Source organism: Moschus berezovskii, chromosome 8, assembly GCF_049115385.1.
Source record: "Moschus berezovskii isolate FMDL1 chromosome 8, NW_MosBer_1.0, whole genome shotgun sequence".
NCBI lineage: Eukaryota > Metazoa > Chordata > Mammalia > Artiodactyla > Moschidae > Moschus > Moschus berezovskii.
Window position 1 is genome coordinate 66,822,142 of NC_142467.1, and position 15,724 is coordinate 66,837,865.

At 44.0% G+C, this 15,724-nt stretch overlaps 1 long non-coding RNA gene across 2 annotated transcripts in view; it reads left to right on the top strand.

Moving 5' to 3' along the window:
- The window catches only part of LOC148777084 (uncharacterized), a 173,728-nt gene that overhangs the window by 87,497 nt on the left and 70,507 nt on the right, over positions 1–15,724 (top strand). The window contains exon 3 of one of the 2 annotated variants that reach the window (XR_016038033.1): positions 1,149–1,415. The exons of the other annotated variant lie outside the window; for it this stretch is intronic. This is a non-coding gene — a long non-coding RNA (uncharacterized LOC148777084). Of the gene's footprint in view, positions 1–1,148; positions 1,416–15,724 lie in introns of those variants that run through there. 2 annotated transcript variants of the gene reach the window in all.

Genomic DNA, 15,724 nt, shown 5'->3' on the forward strand with positions numbered 1-15,724 from the left:
CTGACAGCCCCACAGGGATGCCTTGCTCTTTGAGGTCCTCCACTACCCTCCCCTACTTACTCTCATACTCGCTCGCTGGTTTACTCAGGATGCTGATCAGCAGACATGCAAGACACCTTCTCTGACCACAGAGGAGTCCGAAGAGGGAAAAGATGACAGACACGGAGAGCAGAGGGTGAATGCAAGGATAGCTGGGGCTTTTGGAGAAGAGAGCAGAGCAGATGAAATGGAAAGAATAAAGATATCACAGAAGATAATATTGAGCTGAGAGAAGACCAGTTCAGTTCAGTCGCTCAGTCATGTCCGACTCTTTGCGACCCCATGAATCACAGCACGCCAGGCCTCCCTGTTCATCACCAACTCCCGGAGTTCACTCAAACTCATGTCCATTGAGTCGGTGATGCCATCCTCCCATCTCATTCTCTGTCGTCCCTGTCTCCTGCCACCCCCAATATGTATATGCAAATTGAAATGGCTGTTGCCATGCTCTAGGCAAGATGTATGAGATCTGTATCTAGCTATTAGTCTGATAGCATTAAATAATTTTTTTTATTATGAAAATTTCAAGCATAAAAATAGAGAGTATGGCAACGTCCCCCTGCCCCACCCTTGTTCCTACTACCCAGATTATAACAGTTGTTAGAGTGTTGCCATATTTTCTTCACTTTCCTCCATTCCTTTTCCTGCTTTTTCTTCTTGCCTTTAAGTTTTCTGAAGTAATTTGAAGCCAATCTCAGATATAATATCATCCTCTTTATATGTTTAGTACATATCTCTTAAAATGTGTGTATTTTCTCTTGTAGCTATAACACTATTATCATACTTAATTAAGAATAATCTTTGGCATTGTCTAGTGTCTATCCACAAGAACAGTTCCCTGAATGTTCACAAAATGTCTTTACAATTGGTTTGTCTTCATCATGATCCAAAGGTCACACATTGCATTTATTTGCTATGGTGGTTTTAAGGTATGTCTTCAAATTGTTTGACACTTTCCCCTTCAAAAGATGGAGACCAGTTCCCCTCCTCTTGAATGTGGGCTGGATTTAGTGGCCTGATTTGATAAAGTATGTGGCAGAAGTAGCAGTATGTGACTTCCAAATCTGGATTGTAAAGATATCAACGCTCCACTGTGTGCTCCCTTGCAGGGTTCACTATGAGGGAAGCTGGTTGACATGTCATGGGGACATTCAACAGCCTGAAAGGTCTGCATGGGGAGGCACTCAGGCCTCCTGCCAACAGTGAGTATAACTTACCAGCCATGTGAGTAAGCAACTTGGAAGCACTTCCTCCAATCCAGGCAAACCTTCGGATGAGTCCAGAGCCCAACTCACATCCTGACTTCAACCTTGTGAGAGAGCCTGAGCACCACTACCCAACTATTCCACTTTTGAATTCTTCATCCACAGAAATTATGAGATAATAAATATTTGTGTTTTTTAACACCTATTTTAATCCAGAGCACACTCCCTTTTATTTTTTTTCATGCAATAGAAATGGAATCAGTTATTTTATAGAATGTCTTGTCATCTAGATTTGTCTATTAACTTCCTGATAGTGTCATTTAATTTATAGTTTTGTCCTCTTTGTTTCCTTAAAATGGAAGTCAGCTCCAGAACCTTGATTTTGGCTCAATATTTTTGGCAAGAATACTTTGTAGGTGGTGCTTTGTGCATGAAATGATGAGCATCAGGAGGTACCCAATGTCTAGGTTCATCATGTTTAGTAGTGTAAGACTGATGAGTGGGTTCAGGAGGTCTGGCTGCATTTTTGAACTTCAAGGACAAAAGTAAAAATTCCTATGTATTGGATTGGTCAAAGGTTCATTCAGATTTTTTTTGTAAGCAGCTATGGAAAAGCCTGAGGCTTCCCTGGTGGCTCAGAGGTTAAAGCGTCTGCCTCCAATGTGGGAGACCCGGGTTCGATCCCTGGGTTGGGAAGATCCCCTGGAGAAGGAAATGGTAACCCACTCCAGTATTCTTGCCTGGAGAATCCCATGGACGGAGAAGCCTGGTAGGCTACAGTCCACGGGGTCGCAAAGAGTCGGACACGACTGAGCGACGGAATGGAACGGAATGGATGGAAAAGCCTGAACAAAGCAAAGTTTTTGCCCAAACCAGTATAATCATATAATTAGAGAAACTAGATTACCCATCATGAGACACAGTTGGAATCCAAAGATTTTATAACCAACCAAGCTGGTTTTTATTTGAGAGTAAAGACAATAGAATGACTGATTCTGACATGCAAGAGTTCAGAAATATATACCAACCACAGATACAATACTTCTTGGGGGAAAGATACTTTGAGAATGTCTGTTATTTATTCATGCACTCATTTGTTAATTCAACAAGTATTTAAGAACCTATCACTTCCTCAGGCAAAGTAGCAGCTTTTATAGAATTGGACTATCCATTTCATTTCAATTGATGAAATTAAGCACAGGGAAGCCATGTGTGGTGTGAAAGGCCTGAACCACTGATGCACAGTGAGAAGTCCAAGAAATCAGGTCCAATCTAGTTGTAGACTGTCCTGTCCAGGTTGGGCTGTTGTTCCAAGCCAGCTCAGGTGGCCCCTGCTAGGGGGATTTGATTGAAGATGGTGATGGAATGCTGGGGAACCCCTGGGTGGTGGGTAGTCAGGCCTGGACTGAACTCCGGGTGTCTGAGGATCTGGACATGTGGAAGAGGAAAGAACCTCCTTGTGGGAAAACACAGGGCAGACAGCAAGGAATGAGTGCCCAATTCAAAGCAAGAAGGGGAGCCTAGGAGGAAGGCTGTGCACAAGGAAGGGAGTGGTGACTCATGCAGATGGTTGGGCTTTCTAGAATTTTCTAACCCTGTTCCTGGGGCTGGGCTAGGGATGTAAAGGGACATTAATGAGGCTGTGGAGCAGATGGACCCCAGGGATATGGAGGGAGGAATTGAGATGGCATCCCGTTGGTCCTCTGGTTCTGCCTGATGGCTCTTCTGTCAGGGGTTCTAGGGTCGGTTGAGAGTGGAGGTACCCTCATTGCAGGGCTGTCTTCCTCAGATCCATGGTGCAGTCCCAGCTGTAGTCAGGGCACAGATCCTGGTGATAGTCTCTACCACATCTTTCTCTCCTTCTCACAGTGGCAAACAGACCCAGAAGGGCCCCAGGTGGTCACAAACCGCCTGTCAGAGGGTTTTCTGCTCCTCTGGCAACTGGCTCTGGATTCAAGGCGTTCCATCCATGGGTGAGACCCATCAGCCCTAGGCACCCATGGGGAGCAGGTGGGTTGGTTGTGCGTGAATCACTGGATACCACTTCTCAGCTTGGGGTGAGTGGTGCTTATCAGATAGACCCTGGGTGGGGTCTCCCCAGCCCTCTGGCTAAGGGGCTGGGAGATGCTTCAAAGAAGCTGAATCACAGAACGAGGGAGAAGCCGGAGCACTCATTTTAGAGCTAATTAGAAAGCCATTTCTTCTTTCTCTGTGTAAAAACCTCTGAGCAGACTTAGGGTGCTGGCACCTGGCAGGCAGTGCCTGTGTGCTTTCTCTCTGGGCCAGCATCTTCCTGCACCCTCGAGCATGCTCTGCAACTCACTGGCCATCCCACTGCCTGCCAGCACTCCCTTTGTACTGCTTTATCTCTTTTCCTTTCCTCTTTATTGCTACTCTCAAGAGGTAGTGTAAAAATAACTGTGACCCCCATAACTCCCTTGGCCCCCTACCTTAACCAAGCTCCAAATCCTCTGTATCCTCCCTCCTGTGGATGTGTAAATCAGCCTTTCAGCTCTCTGCAAAACCTCCCTTCCTCTTTCTAGATGCCCTGTACAAAGAGATTGTACCAGGTGTTAATAGTGTTTGTGTTTTAGATTGCTGTGTGGCCTTGGGGATGTCTGCTGACCTCTCTGGTTTCCTGTGATCTTTCCACCTTCAGTCTACTTTTCTGCACTGTGTGCAGCAGTGCCGATTGAAACAGTGTTTTGACTCCTCTCCAGGATGTGGATGACTTCCTTTGTGTCCATTCCTGCCTTCAGGCCAGGGCTTGTCCAGTCCAGTCCAGCCCAGGCCAAAAGGCACTATTGTTGGAGGTCCATGGACACAGGTAGTTTGATCTCAGCCTCCCTGCGAGAGTGCTCCAGTGTGGGCCTTTGAAAAGTATCCAGTAAGAAAAGTGTGTTCACCTTAAAGTGTGCCTGTGGTTTCTCTGGCCCTTCTCTCCGCTGCTTATACCGAGGGAAACCAGGTTAGGTTTCTGTCCCCCCTCCGCACCACCCCACCTTCCTGAAAGTCCCAAAGCCGATCAGCGTCAGAGCAGCTCTCTGGCCACAGACTGTCCCAGTCAGGTCCAGTCTGCATGCCCACTCCCAGGGGCTACCTCCTGTCTCTTCTTCGGGACACATCTGAGGCATTCAGCATTTCTTTCTTGGTCATGTTTCCCACTCTTATTTGTTTGTGTTTCATTTTCTGCCTTTCAAGTTCTACTATGTTCTCTAATTGCTCCAGAAGTCAGACAGATGGACTGATTTCTTTAGCCAAAATGAAATTTAAAAATCATCTCAAAGTAAATGGGAAGCTCAGATGTTTCAGTTAACTCGCATGTCTCTCCTTGATGTCTAGTTTGCCATCACAAAAACTTCCTGCTTTTAATAAGCCATCTGGGCCTGGCCATACCTCCCTCCAGAAGGCATCTAGCAGATTTGCTGGACTTGGCAAAGGATGCTGTTGACCAGAAATGACCAGCTGGATTGAGAGTTCCCCCAACTTGTGTAGAATTGGGCCATGATTCAGGCTGAATAAGACAGGCCAAAGCATTCTGTCCTGCCTCCTTGTGTGGCTATGGGACCTGCAGTCTTGAAGGGCAGTGGTCCAGGATCACACAGCTGGGAATAAAAGCTAGGTCTCTTGATTCCTGGTTTAGTTACCTTTCTTTCACATTATGGAGCCCCTCACAGAGAAGGGGCTTAATAAGATGTTGCTGAAAGAATGAATGGGTGATTGTTTTAAGAGGAATATTGAGACTCTTGATGAAGTGGGCATGGTTGAGAGACCTGAACTCTTACTCTCTCCACTTTGGAACTCTCCAGCCTTAGGATAAGAGATAAATAAGATTATATGTTTCCATATCACTTCAATGTCACGAACCTCCGTCCAGAGTTCATCAGGCACTCTATCTATCAGATCTAGTCCCTTAAATCTATTTCTCACTTCCACTGTATAATCATAAGGGATTTGATTTAGGTCATATCTGAATGGTCTAGTTCTTTTCCCTACTTTCTTCAATTTAAGTCTGAATTTGGCAATAAGGAGTTCATGATCCAAGCCACAGTCAGCTCCTGGTCTTGTTTTTGCTGACTTATAGAGCTTCTCCATATTTGGCTGCAAAGAATATAATCAATCTGATTAGGTGTTGACCATCTGGTGATGTCCATGTGTAGAGTCTTCTCTTGTGTTGTTGGAAGAAGGTGTTTACTATGACCAGTGTGTTCTCTTGGAAAAACTCTATTAGCCTTTGCCCTGCTTCATTCCGTGTTCCAAGGCCAAATTTGCCTGTTACTCCAGATGTTTCTTGACTTCCTACTTTTGCATTCCAGTCCCCTATAATGAAAAGGACATCTTTTTTGGGTGTTAGTTCTAAAAGGTCTTATAGGTCTTCATAGAATCGTTCAACTTCAGCTTCTTCAGCTTTACTGGTTGGGGCATAGGCTTGGATTACTGTAATATTGAATGGTTTGCCTTGGAAATGAACAGAAATCATTCTGTTGTTTTTAAAATTGCATCCAAGTACTGCATTTCAGACTCTTTTGTTGACCATGATGGCTACTCCATTTCTTCTAAGGGATTCCTACCCACAGTAGTAGATATAATGGTCATCTGAGTTAAATTCACCCATTCCAGTCCATTTTAGTTCACTGATTCCTAGAATGTCTACGTTCACTCTTGCCATCTCCTGTTTGACCACTTCCAATTTGCCTTGATTCATGGACCTAACATGGCAGGTTCCTATGCAATATTGCTCTTTACAGCATCGGACCTTACTTCTATCACCAGTCACATCCACAACTGGGTATTGGTTTTGCTTTGGCTCCATCCCTTTATTCCTTCTAGAGTTATTTCTCCACTGATCACCAGTAGCATACTGGGCACCTACCGACCTGGGGAATTCCTCATTCAGTATCCTATTATTTTGCCTTTGATACTGTTCATGAGGTTCATTGTACAGGAGACAGGGGCCAAGACCATCCCCATGGAAAAGAAATGCAAAAAAGCAAAATGGCTGTCTGAGGAGGCCTTACAAATAGCTGTGAAAAGAAGAGAAGTGAAAAGCAAAGGAGAAAAGGAAAGATACAAGCATCTGAATGCAGAGTTCCAAAGAATAGCAAGGAGAGATAAGAAAGACTTCCTCAGTGATCAATGCAAAGAAATAGAGGAAAACAACAGAAAAGGAAAAACAAGAGATCTCTTCAAGAAAATTAGAGATTCCAAGGGAACATTTCATGCAAAGATGGGCTCGATAAAGGACAGAAATGGTATGGACCTAACAGAAGCAGAAGATATTAAGAAGAGGTGGCAAGAATACACAGAAGAACTGTACAAAAAAGATCTTCATGACCAAGATAATCACGATAATGTGATCACTGACCTAGAGTCAGACATCTTGGAATGTGAAGTCAAATGGGCCTTAAAAAGCATCATTACGAACAAAGCTAGTGGAGGTGATAGAATTCCAGTTGAGCTTTTTCAAATCTTGAACGATGATGCTGTGAAAGTGCTGCACTCAATATGCTAGCAAATTTGGAAACCTCAGCAGTGGCCACAGGACTGGAAAAGGTCAGTCTTCATTCCAATCCGAAAGAAAGGCAATGCCAAAGAATGCTCAAACTACCGCACAATTGCACTCATCTCACACGCTAGTAAAGTCATGCTCAAAATTCTCTAAGCCAGGCTTCAGCAATATGTGAACCGTGAACTCCCAGATGTTCAAGCAGGTTTTAGAAAAGGCAGAGGCACCAGAGATCAAATTTCCAACATCCGCTGGATCATGGAGAAAGCAAGAGAGTTCCAGAAAACCATCTATTTCTGCTTCATTGACTATGCCAAAGCCTTTGACTGTGTGGATCACAATAAACTGTGGAAAATTCTGAAAGAGATGGGAATACCAGACCACCTGACCTGCCTCTTGAGAAACCTGTATGCAGGTCAGGAAGCAACAGTTAGAACTGTACATGGAACAACAGACTGGTTCCAAATAGGAAAAGGAGTACGTCAAGGTTGTATATTGTCACCCTGCTTATTTAACTTATATGCAGAGTACATCATGAGGAACGCTGGGCTGGAAGAAGCACAAGCTGGAATCAAGATTGCTGGGAGAAATATAAGTAATCTCAGATATGCAGATGACACCACCCTTATGGCAGAAAGTGAAGAGGAACTCAAAGCCCTCTTGATGAAAGTGAAAGAGGAGAGTGAAAAGATTGGCTTGAAGCTCAACATTCAGAAAACAAAGATCATGGCATCTGGTCCCATCACTTCATGGGAAATAGATGGAAAAACAGTGGAAACAGTGTCAGATTTTATTTTTTTGGGCTCCAGAATCACTGCAGATGCTGATTGCAGCCATGAAATTAAAAGACGCTTACTCCTTGAAAGGAAAGTTATGACCAACCTTGATAGTATATTAAACAGCAGAGACATTACTTTGCCAACCAAGGTCCGTCTAGTCAAGGCAATGGTTTTTCCCGTGGTCATTTATGGATGTGAGAGTTGGACTGTGAAGAAAGCTGATCGCCAAAGAATTGATGCTTTTGAACTGTGGTGCTGGAGAAGACTCTTGAGAGTCCCTTGGACTGCAAGGAGATCCAACCAGTCCATTCTAAAGGAGATCAATCCTGGGTGTTCATTGGAAGGACTGATGCTAAAGCTGAAACTGCAATACTTTGGCCACCTCATGCGACGAGTTGACTCACTGGAAAAGACTCTGATGCTGGGAAGGATTGGGGGCAGGAGGAGACGGGAATGATAGAGAATGAGATGGCTGGATGGCATCACCGACTCTGTGGACATGAGTTTGAGTGAACTCCGGGAGTTGGTGATGGACAGGGAGGCCTGGCGTGCTGTGATTCATGGGGTCGCAAAGAGTCAGACACAACTGAGCGACTCTATTGAACTGATACCACTTCAATATCTGGTCCTAGGACCTCTGTTCATGTGAAGAAAATTAGGTCCTTAAAAAACTGCTCTGGTCAGGCTAACCTTATGTTAACTTCATATAGGTGCATACTATAAGTCAATTTACTAGTTGCAAGTGGACAAAGGTCTACCAGATGACCAGGTGGTGATGCTGCTCTGCCAGAGAATGTTGGAGGCCTTGGAACAGTTCTGATTATCAAAAGGTTGTTGGTAAGCACAGAATAGGAGCCAGGAGAGTTAGATGTTCTTAGGAATGTTCCCACTGAGCTTAGCCCTCTGTTTCTGAAACTCCTTCTAATGCCCAGGGCCAGGTATTTTTAGAATCTGACATTCACCCCTCTGAGTTTGGGAGTGGGGTGTTACAAAGAACAGTATTCTCTCTGTATCTCCTTGCTTGCTTTCTGAATCATATCATCTTGAAATTATTTTTTTCTTCTTCCCTTCTCCCATTGTTAGTAGAATGTGTTGGTGGTGAGTAAATTTACCAGTTAGTCCGTAGGTGGTAGAATATTGAGCGGGGGAGAAGTGAACGTTACCCAGAAATCCTGGCCTTGAAGTTGGATGCAGTAACTAGAAATGACTTTGGGCTGCTTCCTTTTGAGAAGGGATGAGATCGTAACACAGTGTTAGATGGAGGAATTTTTAAAAAGTGTGTGTGAGGAAACCTCCACAATGAATACTTCCTGGTCTCTTACTGGGTGTCAGGTGCAGTTCTAAAACTTCACAGGCATTATTTGTTTAATCCTACCAGCAAGGCTTCATAGGGATAGCACTCCTGTTTGACAAATGAGGAAATAGACATGGAAGGTTTAAGTAGCTCTCTCAAAGTCAAGACAGAACTCAAACCTTGACAGTCTGGTTCTAAAGCCCTAAGTTATACTGCCTTCTGGACAGACGTGTATGTAAAGAGTATGTGTGTGTGTGTATGGGCACACGTGTGTTCATGAATCTAAATATGTAGGCAAGTGTGTGCCAAGCAGCCAAGAGTTTGTACATGATGGGCTTCTTTTACTTCAGCAACTTGGCTTCTCCCTTCTTTTTTTTTCTCTTCCTTTTCTGGTAAGTCTCCTTGTCTTTTGAGGACTTTCCTGTACCAGGTTGCAGGGACCATTGCTCACAGAGCTAGACCAGGGGCGGGCACGTGCCTGAGTTGGACCTTCCAGACATCCTCTCCTGGACTTTGAATCTGGAGTAGAGTTGTCCTGAGTTCTGTGCCCTGAGCAGGGCATATGACTTGTATCACAGAGGGCAGTTCTTAGGGTGACTGACTTTCTGTCCTCCCTAAGACCTTTGATTCTCTGAGTGTCCCTCTAACCATCTGATAAATTCCTTTCTTTTTTAGCTTTTCTTTTCCTGGGATCTTTCCTTTTCCTCTCTTCTCTCTTCTTTCTTTTCTTTTCCCCTTCCCTGCTCCTTCCCTTGCGTGCTTCCTTCTGATATGCGTTGCTTCCAACTAAAGAACTTTATCTGATACTCTCCCCATCTCCTTTTTTTTTTTTCTCTCTCAGTAATTCAGTTTGTTGGAGACCGTTCTGTCTCTAAGTCACTTCACACCATGTTGCAATTCCCATAAGGACAGTTGTATGCATGCAGGCTGAGTCCAGTCTCTTTAACAAAGGCGTTGTCCAATTCCCATAAGGACAGTTGTATGCATGCAGGCTGAGTCTAGTCTCTTTAACAAAGGCGTTGTCCTTCGAGGACTTAGGAGTCGTGCTCTCTTTTCAGCCCTACTGCCCCATGAATAGAGGCATCTTGCTTAGGGAACATGGAACCCTGCTTCCAGTGATAAAGTTGGGGTAACTTGCTTATGCCAGCACCATGTTTCCAAATCCTATGGCTCATTCTGGGAGGTTTTCTAGGCTTGCTGCCCTGTTGGAAATTATGTAGGTTCCCAGGATTATAGCTGCAGAGGCTCTGACATGGACACCTGGGAGCTCTGAATCAGCACCTGGGAGACTTGTGTTTCCACAGCCTCTCATCCCCAGATCCCTGAGCCAAGGGGGGCATTTGCAGCATTGTTTGTCGAATATTCATAATCTGCTAAATGCTATTGAGGTATCCTGTTTTTACTCAATTTTCTATCTCAATTGGCCACTCCCAAGCTTGCGTGCGTGCTTAGTCATTTCAGTCATGTCTGACTCTTTGCAATCCCATGGACTGTAGCCCCCCAGGCTCCTCTGTACATGGGATTCTCCAGGCAAGAATAGTGGAGTGGGTTGTCAGGCCCTCCTCCAGGGGATCTTCCCAACCCAGGGATCGAACCCTCATCCCTAAAGTCTCCTGCACTGGCAGGCGGGTCCTTTACCACTAGTGCCACCTGGGAAGCCCCACTCCCAGGCTTGGAACAATACAGATCTGTTGGTGAGTGCAAGGTGCAGCCCTTTCAGAAGGTTGGAATGCCATCTCTTCTGCAGGCCCTCGCCTTGATCTGGGTCAGGCTGTGGACAGAACATCCCAGAGCTGGGTGCTGCCCTCACCTTGACCCCTTTCACCTTCCTGTTCTTTCTTTATGTGCACAAAGGACCAAGGAAAGCTGTCTGTGAGTTATCAGCCCTTCTCTCTTCCAGTCCCTTCCCTGCCAGACCCATAGTTCCTGATGGGGTTTGAAGGGGTGGCCATGGGCTCCCCCAGGCCAGTGACTGCCCCTGTCTTCTTGGTTACCTTACTGCAGTCCTGGAATCCTCTGCGTTTTTCTACTTCTGCCTGTTCCTGGCCTTCTCACTATGTCATGGTGTCAAGGGTTTATTTCAGCGGGATGGCCTCTGAGTCATAACCAGAACTGCCCTTTTTGAATCAGTGTAGAATTGTTCTAGAGTCTACCTTTGTGGAACAAGTTTATGTCCTGTTTTGTGACCTTCTTCCTGGCCTTGGAAGTTAAGATATTGGCTGCATCTTCACCTCTCTGTCCCTAACAAGACTTCCTTATCCTATCTCTGCCTTGCAGGGCAGCCTCCACTGGTCCTGGGCTCTTGAAGAGAGCATCCACCAGATTGTCTTTTCCCAGCTAGCCTTATCCCACAGCCCTTGGTGATTGCTCCCCCTGCCAACTGGGTAAAACATTGATGACTCCTGCAGACGGTGGGGGTATATTTACTGCATAGATAAAACCCTGGCAAGGTGACCACTTCAGCAATGGAAGAAGAGGTTGTGGTGACTTTTTTAACAAAAAGTTGAAGCTAATGTTCTGATCTGTCTATTACAATTTCTGAGCGCCCCCAGGAAGTAGCCATCTCTATTTCAGCTTCTACGAGGGTCAAGCTAAACCTCCTCCTAGTCATTGAAATGCCTTTTGTTGCTGCCAAGTTTGCTGCCTGTTGGGGCTTTTCCATTTCATTTTCTGTCCCACTACTTCTGAAAGTTGATGGCTCTCTGGGTCCCTGCATCTCTTCTTTGTCTGGGACATAGTCAGCTCTGGATGGAGGATGTGGTTTGTATAATGTGAAGACATGATGGAAAATAAAATGATGGATCCCCACCTGCCACCCCACGTTCAGAATTTGTAGTTAACACACTGACATGCCATTGGCTCCAATTTGCAGCTCGATAATAATTCCAACATTAACATAGGAGGCTCCAGACTTTGAAAAACAATGAGACTGCTTTTTGTATGAAATAGTGCTTTATCTTGCATGTGGAGTGTTGATATGCCTTTCTTAATTTCATTCAGCAAAGGATGGGAATAAAGGAAAGAACTGTTCAAACTGACTTTATTTTCAATATTTGAAGACTGACTGGTTTTACAAATTGAATCCCTTCATAGTTTTCTGAAGTTGAAGGTGTATTATTCAGCTGGGGTCCTCTCTCTCTGTTCACAGCCAACTGCCCTGCCTGTCTTAAATCTAGCCCTGTATTATTTTCGGTGCACATAATACTAACATTTGTTAAACTCATGACTTAAGAAATGCCCCTTGAGCCACAGAAAAACCTTTTGCTGCTTCCTTTGGCTCATCCACGCAGATAAAGGAAATTAGTATAATTTCCATAGCGGCATTTCCTGGAGGAGAGCGAGAATGGCTGTGATGTGGTGAGGTGAAGCACCCAGTAAAGAGCATGGATGAAAAGCTGCCCTTCAGCTGCCCCATCCCTTTACCAATGGAGGACACACCAGCCGCAGGACCATCTTTCCTTATTTTTTTCTTTATTAAGCAAAAATCACAATACTAGAAGACTTACTACAGTTTCACCATCAATAGCCAGACAAAAAAGATCATTACAATTGCAGGCAATAATGGAAACATGATTAACCTAACAATATAAAATAATTACATACAGTTTGGGGGCTTACGCAGAGTGATGTGGTAAGTGAAAGTGTGTACCCCAACGTGTTTTCATCTGCTCAGCCAGTCTGTCTTTTGGTTTGTGCATTTAGTCCATTTACATTTAAGGTGATTATTGATATGTGTGATCCTCCTACCATTTTCTTAATTATTTTGGGTTTGTTTTGTGTAGGTCTTTTCCTTCTCTTGTGTTTGCTACTTAGAGAAGTTCCTTTAACATTTGTTGTAAAGCTGGTTAGGGGAAGGACTCCCTTTTCTGAAAGGGTGTTTTCAGGCACTGTCAGCTGTGTTGTGCTCAGGGCTGGATGCCATCTCTCTCTCTGCTTGTTTTTTTTTTTTAATTAATTTTTATTGGAGTTTAGTTGCTTTACAATGTTGTGTTAGTTTCTACTGTACAGAAAAATGAATCAGCCATATGTATACATATATCCCCTCCCTTTTGGATTTCCTTCCCATTCAGGTCACCACAGTGTATTGAGTAGAGCTCTCTGTGCTATACAGTATATTCTTATTAGTTGCCTATTTTATACACAGTATCAATGTGTCAATCCCAATATCCCAATTTCTCCTCCCCACTCCCCACCTTTCCTCCTTGGTTTCCATATATTTGTTCTTTACATCTGTGTCTCTGTTTCTGCTTGGCGAATAAGATCATCTATACCATTTTCCTAGATTCCACATATATGCATTAATATACAGTATTTGCTTTTCTCTTTTTGACTTACTTCACACTGTATGACAATCTCTAGGTCTGGGTGCCATCTCTTGATAGCAAGTATCCCCGTGGCTAGCAAGGCTGAGTACTGCAGGGTACTCAGTAAGGTCTAGATGAGTGGCATGGCCAAGTTGGGTTGTGCAGTCTCTTTTCGGCCTGGCTTCCCTCTTGTAGCTATGAGTGAGGAGGGCTCAAGCCCAGGGGTGAGGCATAGGGATAAAGACTAGCTTCTATGGGTATCACTTCTGCATGGGGAAGATTACATTAGCCAGCTGGACATCTCAGCATTTGGGAGAAGGTGAAAGTCAGAAGGCTGGTCTGATGATAATGTTGTGCTTAGCTGGCTTAATCTGGGCTCTGACCTCAGAACAGAGACCAAGGGAGAGAGAGGATGGGGAGGTGGTCATTGCCCTTTAAAATTTTACCTCATGAATGACACAGGTACTGGTGAAATTTCTGATCTGGACTGCTCCCTCTTCATTTTCCCACAAGTGGAGGTACAACTGATGCCCAGCAAAAGGTAAAAACTGCCCTTTGCATGTGATTGACTAACTTTGGACTCATGAAGACAGCTTCAGTCCCACATGCCCAGACGCTCTCTTTCAAATATTAGGAAGGTCGCTGTTAATAACAACCCCTTACTGAGGTGTAGAACTGCATCCTTTTCCAAATTTCCACTGCTCTCACAGTGTTCATCACCACTCTCTACACTTGCGTGGGTTCCAGTGTGTGGTCCAGGCCAGCTCACCCAGAGATGACAAGACTCCAACTAGTGACCTCCGGCTGTGAGCCCGGATTTGGTGAAAGGAGGGAGTGAGGCAGAGGCAGGGCTTTGAAGTTTGATTGTCTCTATGATTAACAATGTAAAAGAATCACATGCATGCCTGAGAGACATTCATCTCCTAAACAAAGCACATCACAGATCTGAGGAGTGAGTGGCTCACGGAGAGCAGGTCTCCAATGGGCCAGTCATTTACAGACAGACCAACGGCATAACTCAGTAACAGGCCATCTCCCCCATCACTGCCCAGAACTAACCAACCTCCACATTGTGTCGAAGTTTTCCATCTCTGGATCTAGTTTGAGCTTTTCTTCTGGCAGGTCAATGCAGTGAAATGCCCAGAAAGTATTCAATACTTTGAATACCCTCTAAAGATGAAGTTCTAAATTTTATGTGAAAATGGGAAGGACCTAGAATGGCTAAAACAATCTGAAGAGAGAACGCTGTTAGAGGACATACACTGCCTGGTTGTAAGATTGTAAGACTATAGTCATCGAGGTGGCATGATATTGGCAAAATGTAGACGCGGAGATCAATGAAACAGAATAGAGGCCACAGATAGACCCAGGCAGATGTGGTCAATTGACTTTCAACAAAGATGCCAAATTAACTTGATGGAAAAATGGTGCTGGAACAGCTGGATACTCATATGGATAAAATGATCCTCAACTTTTACCTCAGGTTGTACACAAAAATTAACTCAAAATGGATCATAAACCTAAATGTAAATGCTAAAGCTATAAAATCTCCAGGAAAAAAAAAAAAAGGAAATCTTCACGACCTTGGGATATGAAAAGATTTGTAATACACAAAAAGCATAAACCAGATAAAATGGATAGATTTGATTTCATCAAAATTGAAATAATTTGCTCTTTTAAAGACAGTTCTTTTTAAATTTTATATTGGAGTATATTTGATTTACAATGTTGTATTAGTTTCAGGTGTAGTGTACAGCAAAGTAATTTAGTTATATATATTCATATATTTATTCTTTTTCAGATTCTTTCCCCATACAGGTTATTACAGAGTATTGACTATAGTTTACTGTGCTATACAGTAGGTCCATGTTGATTAGTTTATATATAATACTGGCCTTCTCTGATAGCTCAGTTGGTAAAGAATCTGCCTGCAATGCAGGAGACCCCAGTTCAATTCCTGAGTTAGGAGGATCTGCGGGAGAAGGGATAGGTTACCCACTCCAGTATTCTTGGGCTTCTCTTGTGGTTCAGCTGGTAAAGAGTCCACCTGCAATGCTGGAGACATGGGTTCGATCCCTGAGTTGGGAAGATCCGTGGGAGAAGGGAAAGGCTACCCACTCTAGTATTCTGGGCTGGAGAATTCCAGGGCTATATAGTCCATGAGGTAGCAAAGAGTGGGACATGACTGAGCAACTTTCACTTTCAATACTGTATATATATTAATCCCTAGCTCCTAATTTATCCCCCTACCCCACCTTTTCTCTTTGGTAACCTTAAGTTTGTTTTTTAAGTTTGTGAGTCTGTTTCTGTTTAATTAGTACAAATTTGTATCATTTTTTTAGATTTCACATGTAAGTGATGTCATGTGTTATTTGTCTTTCTCTGTCTAACTTCACTCAGTATAATAATCTCTAGGTCCATCCAAGTTGCTGCAAATGGCATTATCTCATTCTTTTTATGGCTGAGTAATGTCGGGAAGATCCCCTGGAGAAGGAAATGGTAACCCACTCCAGTATTCTTGCCTGGAGAATCCCATGGACGGAGAAGCCTGGTAGTCTACAGTCCACGGGGTCGCATAGAGTCGGACACGACTGAGC